General features: G+C 36.4%; 1 pseudogene; it reads left to right on the plus strand.

Annotated features, from left to right (window-relative positions):
• The first annotated feature begins 4,281 nt into the window (after positions 1-4,281).
• LOC114687626 lies at positions 4,282-5,238 on the plus strand (annotated as a pseudogene).
• The last annotated feature ends 5,945 nt before the right edge of the window (positions 5,239-11,183 follow it).

Genomic DNA, 11,183 nt, shown 5'->3' on the forward strand with positions numbered 1-11,183 from the left:
TGGGGTCAGTGATAATGTACTCTTTCACATCCTCTGTTCTAATGACCAGAATCAAAGGCTTTCTATTTTTATTTAATTTAATCTTATTATATATATATATATAACTTCAAACCTAAGTTTCTAAGACCATTTTTTAAAAAACCACTTAGATACCTGCCTCATTAGCAAGATAATTACTCAATGCCATAATCCCAGGCTGCTTAGATTCTGAAAAGGGTTGGGTGCTTCTAATCTGCTATTTTGTTTCTCTTAATGTTTTGGATTGTTGTTATTTTATTTGTTTGTTTCTGTTTGTCTGTCAAACTCATTTTGTTCATACGCTACTTTCCAAATTTCATTTACATTTTGAACATTAATCCTTATAGTTCATTGGCATTCATTAAGAGGATTTGTGTCCTATGTTATCATAGGCTGAGTGTTCTTTATTACCGAAGTTTAATAAGCTCATTGTGTTCATAAATACCACTTCACCTCATTTATTCATTCACCAATAAGCATCCATGCAAGTTCCAATAAATATCTGTAATCTACCTCATTCCAAAGATACCCTCCTGTGTCTAGTAATCTCTGGGAAAGGAATAAGCTAATCTTTGCTTTGAGTTGAAAAATAGATTTGACATAGCATATTTTAAAAGAATGATAAATAAATCAAGAAATGACTCCTTCATAAAGCCAATAGAATTTATATTCATAGCTGACATTTCACTATTTTCCATTTTGCAGGGATTTATTGTAACTAGTTTTATGATTTTTTTTAATCACAACATCAACACAACTGAAGATGTGATCTTTTTATAATTCCTATTATGTGAAAATGAATAAATTGGTGAAATAGCTTGATTCCATACTTTTTGTAAAATATGTATACATGTTGTTGAACTCATCTAAAAAGTCCTACAGGTAAGAACTAAACTGGAAACTGAAGTACATACTCTCAGTAAGTATTGAAATGACTTGGTGATGATGCAAAATTTTAAATATGACTTGGGTGTAACTCGAGTTTTCCTGCCTTGCCCACAGTCAGGACAAATCTTTGTCACTCTCCAGTCCCATAGCTGCTCAGACCCAACCAAGTAAACACTGAGACTTATAATGCTTACAAACTGTAGGGCCGTGGCAGGCTTCTTGCTAACTGATCTTATATCTTAAATTCATCCATTTCTATAAATCTATACCTTGCCATGGGGCTCATGGCTTACCGGCATCTTCATATGCTGCTTGTCATGGCGGCGGCTGGCAGTGACTCCTTTACTTAGCCTTCCACTTCCCAGAATTCTACTCTCCTTGTCCTGCCTACTTCCTGCCTAGCTACTGAACAATCAGTGTTTTATTTATTGACCAATCAGAGCAATTTGACATACAGACCATCTCACAGCACTTGGGTGTCTATGAATTTTTCTCAATGGAAGAGCTCACACTTGGCATCAATGTCTTTCTTATTTTGATCTTGAGCACTGAAGACAAAACACAGCAATAATAAACTATTTTTGTAAAGTGATTTGGGGAACTCTCAGGATAGATAATACATTAGATACTTTGGTGCATTCCATCATAAAAAATGATAAATTAATAAGGAATACTGGGAATACGATCTGTGGAAGCCACCATTAAGGATGGAGGAACAATGAGAAAAGGAAGCTGCTCAATAGATTTCCCTTAAGATATGAAGTTTATTGGGAGTCGGGGTGCAATGTTGGCTCAAGCAAAGAAGTACAGACCTTACAGAGAAGTGCATGCATTTCTTAAATGCCAAGTCTCTAAGGAACAAAAGATACATCCTGGTCTAGCATGTGAACACCATCATGTCTTTTTTATATCTGTGTCTGTGCCTTTGAAAAGAGATTGAAAAAGCCTTTACCTTGACATAGCCAAGTATATCATGCTAGTGAAGTATGAAAAATTTCTGATGTCTTATCTGTTGGTAGGTGTGATAAAAAGACAGCACCTCAAATGATCGAGGGGTACTTTAATAAATTATAATATATTAATGGTAATTTCAGGGTATATGAAAATTAATTTTGTGTTGTGTCCTTTTAGAATTGAAGGTTTGAAACCCCCAGAGATTGACAGATCCCTATAAAACAACAAGCAGAAAGGAATGACATAAAAGCTTTTCTCTCATAATGAGGTAAGTTGAAATTTCTTTATGCTGGTATCCTCATTTTTCCTTAACATCATCATGATATATCTGCAGCATCTATAAATGATAAATTGTGTGATGGTTCTGGCATCACAAATTACTAGGAAAACTAGAAATAAATCTTAAACATCCAGGGGACTCTCCACAGTAGAGGAGATAAAATAATTGTATTCTTTTTGATAGGCTGTCATTGGATATTGTTAATGACTGGGTGAACTTTTGGCTATTTGTGGAGGCAGAACTCATCTACCTTTCGCTATAGAAGCAGACCACACACAATAGCCAGAATGTTTATCCCAGACTTCTCTCTCTCTCAGTTAATAGAAACTATTGTTAGGGAGGATGTTATATGTATTTTATAGCTTGCTGACCTCTATGCTATCTTGGCTAAAGGCCACACTAGATTCTATGCCCTTTAACTATAGAACCCACCCTCATTTTCACGGGTAATTTGTAAAGGAATTTCTATTAATCACACTTTAAGCTTTGTTGTGCACCTGGAATGGGAATTTTTGTGGCTGGAAGCTTCTTCCCAAATTTTACCTTGTTTTAATTATGTTGACAATGACCTTCCTGAGTGTGATCCAGGTTGACAAAATCAATCTGAACCAAGTTTGCATTTTCAACTCTGCAGATAACTGCCTGCAATGACACTTTTAAGATCCTCCTCAATAAAGGTACATTTTACAATTGCTTTGAAACATTTATTAATTTTAAAATTCTCCTAAATGGAGATTATTCAACATGTATTTTCTCTATATAGGCTTGCTGTTTGAGTTTTGAATGTATATAGAGATAGTGGTAATTATAATCTAAAATGTTCTTTTATCTGTAGAAAATTTAAGCATGCACCCATTCTTAATTATTTTAACTTGCTGAAAATTGTATCTACAGACTTAACTATGTTTCTTATTTGAATTATGTTGCAATTTATCATGCACTGCTTGATTTCTAATCCTATGAACTAAGCCATGAATAATCTCTTTTCATCAATGTAACTGGAGAGAAGACATAGCATTTCCATTTAGTGTCTTTGTCTTTGGTCTTGTGAAGTAGCTTGACATTGAATTCCAGGGATCTCATGAGTGCCTTTTCATTTCATATTATGCAATTCTAAGACTCAATGAAATTCCCAAAAGAGAATCCTTGAAAAGATAGTACAAAGTGTTGAAAGTTTCAGGAGACAAGTGCTATGGGATGGTCTGTATGTCAAATTGCTCTGATTGGTCAATAAATAAAACACTGATTGGCCAGGGGCTAGGCAGGAAGTATAGGCAGGACTAACAGAGAGGAGAACAGAGAGAACATGAAGATGGGAGGAGACACTGTCAGTGGCCACCATGACAAGCAGCATGTGAAGATGGCGGTAAGCCATGAACCATGTGGCAAGGTATAGATTAATAGAAATGGGTTAATTTAAGATATAAGAACAATTAGCAAGAAGCCTGCCATGGCCATACAGTTTGTAAGCAATATAAGTCTCTTTGTTTACTTGGTTGGTCTGAGCAGCTGTGGGACTGGTGGGTGACAGATTTGTCCTGACTATGGGCCAGGCATGAAAACTCTAGCTACAGACAAGGATTACAATGTCACAGTCAGTAAGTATCATCTTGAGGACCATCTCAAATCTTTCTAGATTATTTTTTCTGGTAGCAAGCATGAGAATATAATTATTCCTAGACTCTGACTAAATCTAAACTAAGTTTGTATTTGAAAAAATCTTGGTAGTCCTGATGCCACCACAGTTATATCTGTTTGAGGTTAGCTATAGGTTTTACAGGTTCTCCATACATCTACCTAGGGCCGAAGCAATGACAACATGATGAGATGAGGGATTGGAATTCTCTACTTGTTCTGCCTCCTCTTACTTGGATATCTGAGTAGTCATGATAGCAAGTCACAGCAATGATCACAGATTTTTATATTTCTGGTGATTAATTTACTCTATTTAACTTTTAATATTCTAATTGGGGAAATAACACTCTACATCCTGATAGCATGAACAGTAATTTATGTGAACTCAGCTATATAGGCATTCCTATCATGTACTTGACAAATGTAATAGAAGCTGTGTCAGTAAGTTTTTGTGGTCTTATAATGTCACAATATACTTTTGTGTTTACAGATTATCTTAAAGAGGAATGGGTTTGGAAAATGGTTCTTTCGTGACTGAATTCATCCTTCAGGGATTGACAAATGACCCTGATCTCCAGTTACCCCTGTTCTTACTCTTTCTGCTAATATATACAACCACAGCACTGGGGAATGCAGCTTTGATAACTTTAATTGTGCTGAATTCTCACCTCCATACTCCCATGTACTTTTTCCTTTTAAACTTGCCCTGCATTGACCTCTGTTATTCCTCTGTAATTATACCCAAAATGCTGATGAACTTTTTAGTAAGGAAGAATGTTATCTCCTACATGGAATGCATGACCCAGCTGTATTTCTTCTGTTTTTTTTTTTTTTTTTTTTTTTTTTTTTTTGCCATTTGTGAATGTTGTGTTCTGACGTCAATGGCCTATGACCATTATGTGGCCATCTGTAATCCACTCTTGTATAATGTTACTATGTCCCCCTAAGTATGTTCCTATCTTATACTTGGTTCATACATAATGGGATTTTCTGGTGCCATGATCCACACTGGATGCATCCTAAGACTGACTTTCTGTGACAGGAACACCATCAACCACTATTTCTGTGACCTTTTCCCTTTGCTGCAGCTCTCCTGCACCAGCACTTATGTCAATGAGATAGAGATTCTTATTGTAGGTGGGAAAGATATCATTGTGCCCAGTGTCATTATCTTTACCTCTTATGGCTTCAACCTCCCTAACATCCTTCAAATGAGATCCACTGCAGGCATAGCCGAAGCATTTAGCACATGCAGCTCCCATGTAATTGCTGTTTCTCTGTTCTTTGGATCTTGTGCATTTATGTATCTTCAACCCTCCTCACCTGGATCTATGGATCAGGGAAAAATATCTTCTGTCTTTTATACCATTGTGGTTCCGATGATGAACCCCTTAATTTATAGCTTGAGAAACAAGGATGTTAAAGTCGCCCTGAGAAAAACCTTTAGCAGGAGGAGGCTTTGACTAAATTCAAATGTTTATCAGTATAGTTTTGTCAATGAGTATGTCTGTGGCTTTAATCAAGACTGCCTTTTTAATCTATTTTTGTTAAAAAAAATCTGATCATTTGTAGAATATGGGAATATTTTTGCTCTTGCAGATGATTTTGTTATAAATTTCCTTTTAGTTTTTATTTTTTGGGAAAAAATCTCTCATTTTATTTAAGAATAACATTAATTAGTTAAACCCATTTTGTCATACTTTTTATGGGATGTATCAAAAAAAATCTGTCTATGGTTACACAAAGTAATTCTGCATTGTCCATGTATCCTGTGGCAAGATGGCTCTCATTTGTGAATGTAATCAAGTGTGAATTTCACTAAATTTTTCCTTTCTTGAACATCACAGTATCCCTTTGAAAGGCAAGTGATTCATGATCCAGGTGTTTTTATTAACTGTCTATTAAATACAACCTACATTGCAACTGTAAATAATATGCACTTGACATTTTTTTTGTTGTTGTTTTTTGTTTTTTCGGGACAGGGTTTCACTGTGTAGCTTTGCGCCTTTCCTGGAACTCACTTGGTAGCCCAGGCTGGCCTCGAACTCACAGAGATGTACCTGCCTCTGCCTCCCGAGTGCTGGGATTAAAGGCGTGCGCCACCCCTGACCGGCTTGTACTTTACATTTTTATGTCAGCCATTCCTGTTATATTTATTTCATAAATATTAACCAGCCATTTTATGAGGTTAGTATTTTATATATGTGCAGTATAGAGCTTTAAGGATTATACTTCCTCTCCACTCTTTATAAAGCTTTGGTAGAACTTTTTATCCTTAAATAATGTCATCGAACATCAGGTTGGAGAATGATTGAATAAACATGTGGGTATTAAAAAGTTATGTGCTTCTGGGAATCCGGTGCCTGTGGTGTGACACCTTGCACAGCCTTGGTGCAGTGGGAAGGGCCTTGGACCTGCCTAGGCTCAGTTAGCTGGGCTCTGCTGACTCCCCATGAGAGACCTCGGTTTTAGGTATATGGGGATGCGGAGTGGCTCGGGAAAGAGGGCTGGGAGTAGGAGGAGAGAGGAGGGGTTCTGTTGATAGCATGAGGTTGAGTAGAAAATTTCTTAATAAAGAAAAATAAAATAAAATGAAAAGCAAAAAAAAAAAAAAAAAAAGATTCCAGTCCTTTTGAGCAACCCAAAACAATCATGACATTGATCGAGTCACTACATCTTTTATACATTCATCTTTTAACCTGAGTCATTGATTGTTAACAGCTTTTTAGCTTTAAAATTCAGACTATATATGTATATATATGTGTGTATGTGTATACATATATATGTATACAATATATACAATGGCTTAACATTTCCTCTTCCCTTGATCCATCATATATAGATATTCAAGTGAAAATTAGCCAGCATAGAACTAAGCTTATATTAATGAAGGATCCTCTTAAAAAGAAGTTAAGAAACAAGTATAATATTAGATGCAAAAAAAATTGCCAAATTTTATTCTATGTCATTATCTAAATAATTTTGACTTGCCATCTTTGCACATAGCTTTTATTTATTTATTTATTTATTTTTTTGGTTTTTTGAGACAGGTTTTCTCTGTGTAGTTTTAGTGCCTGTGCTGGATCTTGCTCTATAGACCAGGCTGGCCTCGAACTAACAGAAATCTGCCTGGCTCTCCTTCCCAATTATTTAATTTCTTACAGCTGTCTTGTCCTTGTGATATCTAACTGTTAGGTAAGAGATAAAGATGCTTAGATAGTAAAATGATTTCACTTTATAAGTTGAGCTTTTCTAAATTGCATGTGAGATCACTATGGATGTATATGATATGGTACCTACTGAAAAAATGGGAATTCAAAGTAATACGTGATAATGACAATGTTGATGCAAAAACACAGCTCTTAACTTAAGGGGAAAAAAGATTTCAGTCTTGAGTCATTTTGAATGACCACGGTCTAGAAAAAGAGATTTAAGTTATCTCAAATTCCCCTTTTCAGTATGGGAGTAGTTTCATGAAGTTTTATAGTTTATAGAACCAAGGAAGTCATACATCAAGGTGAATTTAGAAAAGGTTGGTAGGTACATCAGAAAGGCAGTTACAGCAAGATGCCTCTGATGTAGGCCCAAGAAACTCTCCGAAGACATTCTTAGCTTTAGGGTGGTGGAAATTTGTAGTCTGCCTAAGTTAATTAATTCCATAGTTTTTATCTATTAATCACATGATATTATTTTTACATAGAGCTGGGCAAGGAATGTCTGTTGGAGTGTGAGACTAATGCTAGCCCAAGATAAGGTAATTAACATCTGGGCTTACAAATTTCAGCCTGACCAATCATTGCAGTTTTAATCAGTGAAGCTTTGAAAACATAGTTTTCATGCAGAAAAATGTTTCACAATGACATATGCATAAAAAGAATATTGCAGTCATTGAACCTTGGTGTTTGTATAAGAATTATTTACATAAATACCTGGCAGCCACAGTGTCTGAGTCTAAGTCACTTCTCTCTGTCTCTCTCTCCTTTCTTCCTCCTTTTCTCTCCCCCCTCTTTGCCCTCCTGCTTTCTTCTGGACCTTCTTCTCAGGACCTCTTGGGTGCTAACACATGATACCACTGATGTATACCCTCATCCCTCTACAAATAAAATTTAATTAGAATTTATCTACATCACTTATTGAAAAAACATACTTCAGTCTCTTCTGCATACCTGATTTTTTTTGTTTTTTCGAGACAGGGTTTCTCTGCGTAGCTTTGCGCCTTTCCTGGAGCTCACTTGGTAGCCCAGGCTGGTCTCGAACTCACAGAGATCCTCCTGGCTCTGCTGGGATTAAAGGCACGCGCAACCACCCCCCAGCCGCATTCCTGATTTTTCATTCATATTCTGTATGGTAATCCCTCTCCCTCGCTCATGTTAGGAATTGTATAGAATACACAAATACTTGATTTTTCTAGTTAGTTAAACTATGGACACATGAGCTAGCTACAGACCTGTGTACCAGGCTTTTCCTTTTGGACTACTAGCCAGTTCCCAAATCAAGACATGGACACTTATTAATGCTTGGCCTTTTCTTACCTCTTATTGTAGTCTGTTTCTCCTTGTGTTTTGCCTTGGGGATTTTTCTTTCCTTTCTATATGTCATACTGTGTCTGCTGGCTGGCTGGCCCTGGAGCATCTCCCTCCCTTTCTCCCTCATTAGCTCCTCCTTCTCTCCTTTTCTCTTAATTCTCTCTGCCTTCTAGAGATTCCCTCCTATCCCTCTCCTGTGTAGCTATTGGCCATTCAGCTTTTTATCAGGACAATCAGGAGCCTTAGGCAGACAAGGTGAAACAAATGCAACACATCATTACATTACATAATTAAACAGATGCAGCATAAACAAAGGTAATACATCTTTACATCCTTAAAGGCAGCAGAAAAAAATGTTAACACACCTTTACACAGTTAAAGTAATATTCTGAGGCATAAACAATGGTAATACATGTTTACATAGTTAAATATACCACAACAGAGCAGATTTTGAGAGTGTAAGCTAGCTTTCGAGATTTTTAAGGTAGCCAGAGAGGCATGAGCAGCTTCAAGGCCATCAATGATGGGGCATTCCTTAAAGGAGAACTCCCACAGAGAAGCTTCCTGCATAGCTGGTCAACTAATAAAAGCTTCTATGACTCTGGAAAATTTGGAATGTTGCTGATCTGACAGTCTAATTACAAGATCTTTGGGGTTATCTTCAGAGCCCCAAAGAACCATCACTTGCCACATCCAATACCTTGTTAAACTTAAAAACCCCTGGAATGTATTAACTTAAAAAACTCTACTCTCCACCAATGCAAGGGCCCAAAATGACAGCAGTTAGAGTGTGAGATTTACAGTGTAGATTTTTCTGCCTGCTTTTATAATCTATTTAATGTTTCTATCAATGCATTTTTAAATGCCTTGAAAGATAGCTTGTTCTGTTACCATAAATACTCTATGAATCTGCTTCCACATCATAAAATTGTATCTGCTAAGACCCAAATCTTTGATTCCAGGCTCTGATCACTCACACTTGGTTCCAGAATAAATTATCACTTATTTCCTAAACACACACACACACACACACACACACACACATACACACTTCACAAGACAGGAACAGCATCCTATGGTCCACAAAGTACGAAATATTTACTAACTGGATTCTTTGCCAAAAAAAAAAAAAAAAAAAAAAAAAAAGAACTTTGACAAATTTTAATTTGGTATGTTGAGTATCATTTGACTCATTTTGTAATTTATTTTATTTTCAGGCCATGCTGACCTGAAACTTACAGTCTTCTGGCCCTAACTTCTTGAATATTTTCATTGCAACATTGTGTCATTTGATGGAATCTGAATATATTTTACCCAACACACTGAATTGTTGAGAGGACCTGGGTAACCATATACAACTCCTAAAAAATATTCAAACGATGTGAGGGTCAAGTATCCAAGCACACAGACACTGAGAACAAAAGTATCAAAATAAAAATCTCTAGTGACGGTTAGATCAGCAGCCCTGGAAGCATTTTGGAAATAAAAGAAACAGACAAACATATACAGAATTTTTCCTTAAATCAGAACAACCTAGGGGCCATAGTCTTTCTGTGGGAGTAGTGACTGCTGGCACACGGCACATGGGCATTGAGGGCTTTGTGCAATGGAAAAGGGTTGTGATGGGAGATTCTGTCTGTAGGCCAGTTCCCCAGCAGTGTCAAAGTGATAGATACCCATGGAGAGAAGCTCCCTGGATCCTACTAGCCCAGAGGTGTCATTAATGAAGTCAACTTTCCTGTCCAGAAATTCCCTGGCCACCTTAGGATTTTAGTCATTAACCCTTCAGTGACAGTGTCCTAGGTGTGTTTTCTATGCATCCCAGATGTTTTAAGCATGTGTCTTAATCTGTCCCACCTGAAAGCTGATAGAATTAGAGGTCTAGAGAAAGCAGCTCAAAATGGGTCAGAACTAGCCTAACCTACATGCATACATCCACAGAGCTGTAACCAACAAACAAAAACAAAAGTAAAACTAGCAGAAAGATATTTAAAAACATATTTGCAAGAAATTCTTGTAAGAATACCTGAAGCATGTAATGACATACTATGGAAATAATTACATCTAGGCCTGAAGGAGATGGGAATGGGGGTTGGATTGGGGGGAGGGCTGGGGAGGGAGGAAGGAGGAGGGAGGAGAGGGGAATCCGTGGCTGATATGTAAAATTAAATTAAATTATAAAATAAAAAAAACAGAGAAAAATTGAATGATTGCTAATTAAGTAGGAGAAATCAGATTATATCTCTGGGAAAATACATAAATTGAATATATCTATTTGTTCTTGTAAAAAATTTATAGTTTTATGATTAAATGAGACATTATAAATAAAAAAAGAAACTCTAGGAATAGACTCTATGAAATATTAACATAAAAGACATGGTGAAAATCTGAGAAATAACCAAAACAACAGTTTTCCCTCAAGAGAAGATAGCTGGAAGATGCGAGTTCAATATTGGCTCAAGTATGGAGGATGTATAATCCCCAAAGAGAAGTGCACACCTGAATAATATATTGAGTCCCCAGGGAAGTAAAGGCCTGTCATGGGTAAGCATCTAAATGCCATCACCTTATCTCATTTTATATCAGTAATATGTTTCCTGGGAAGAACCTAAGAAAAACTCTGTCTTGCTTATAACTAATTTCTTTATGCAATTAATCTTATATGAAATATGTGGTGTTTCCTTAAGTGTTGAGGATGATAAAAATGAACACAGTTTAATTTTTCATCTTTCCTTTTAGTGGATCATGACTACACTTATTAAACATAAACAATGATTCAAAAAGTGTCCAGAGCACATCAGAAATTAATTTTATGGAGCATTGTTTTTGAATAATAAACTGAGTTCTTTGGAGCCTGATACAGTCTTTCTTGAATAATAGGA

The sequence above is a fragment of the Peromyscus leucopus genome, chromosome 7, assembly GCF_004664715.2.
Source record: "Peromyscus leucopus breed LL Stock chromosome 7, UCI_PerLeu_2.1, whole genome shotgun sequence".
In the NCBI taxonomy this organism is placed as follows: Eukaryota; Metazoa; Chordata; class Mammalia; order Rodentia; family Cricetidae; genus Peromyscus; species Peromyscus leucopus.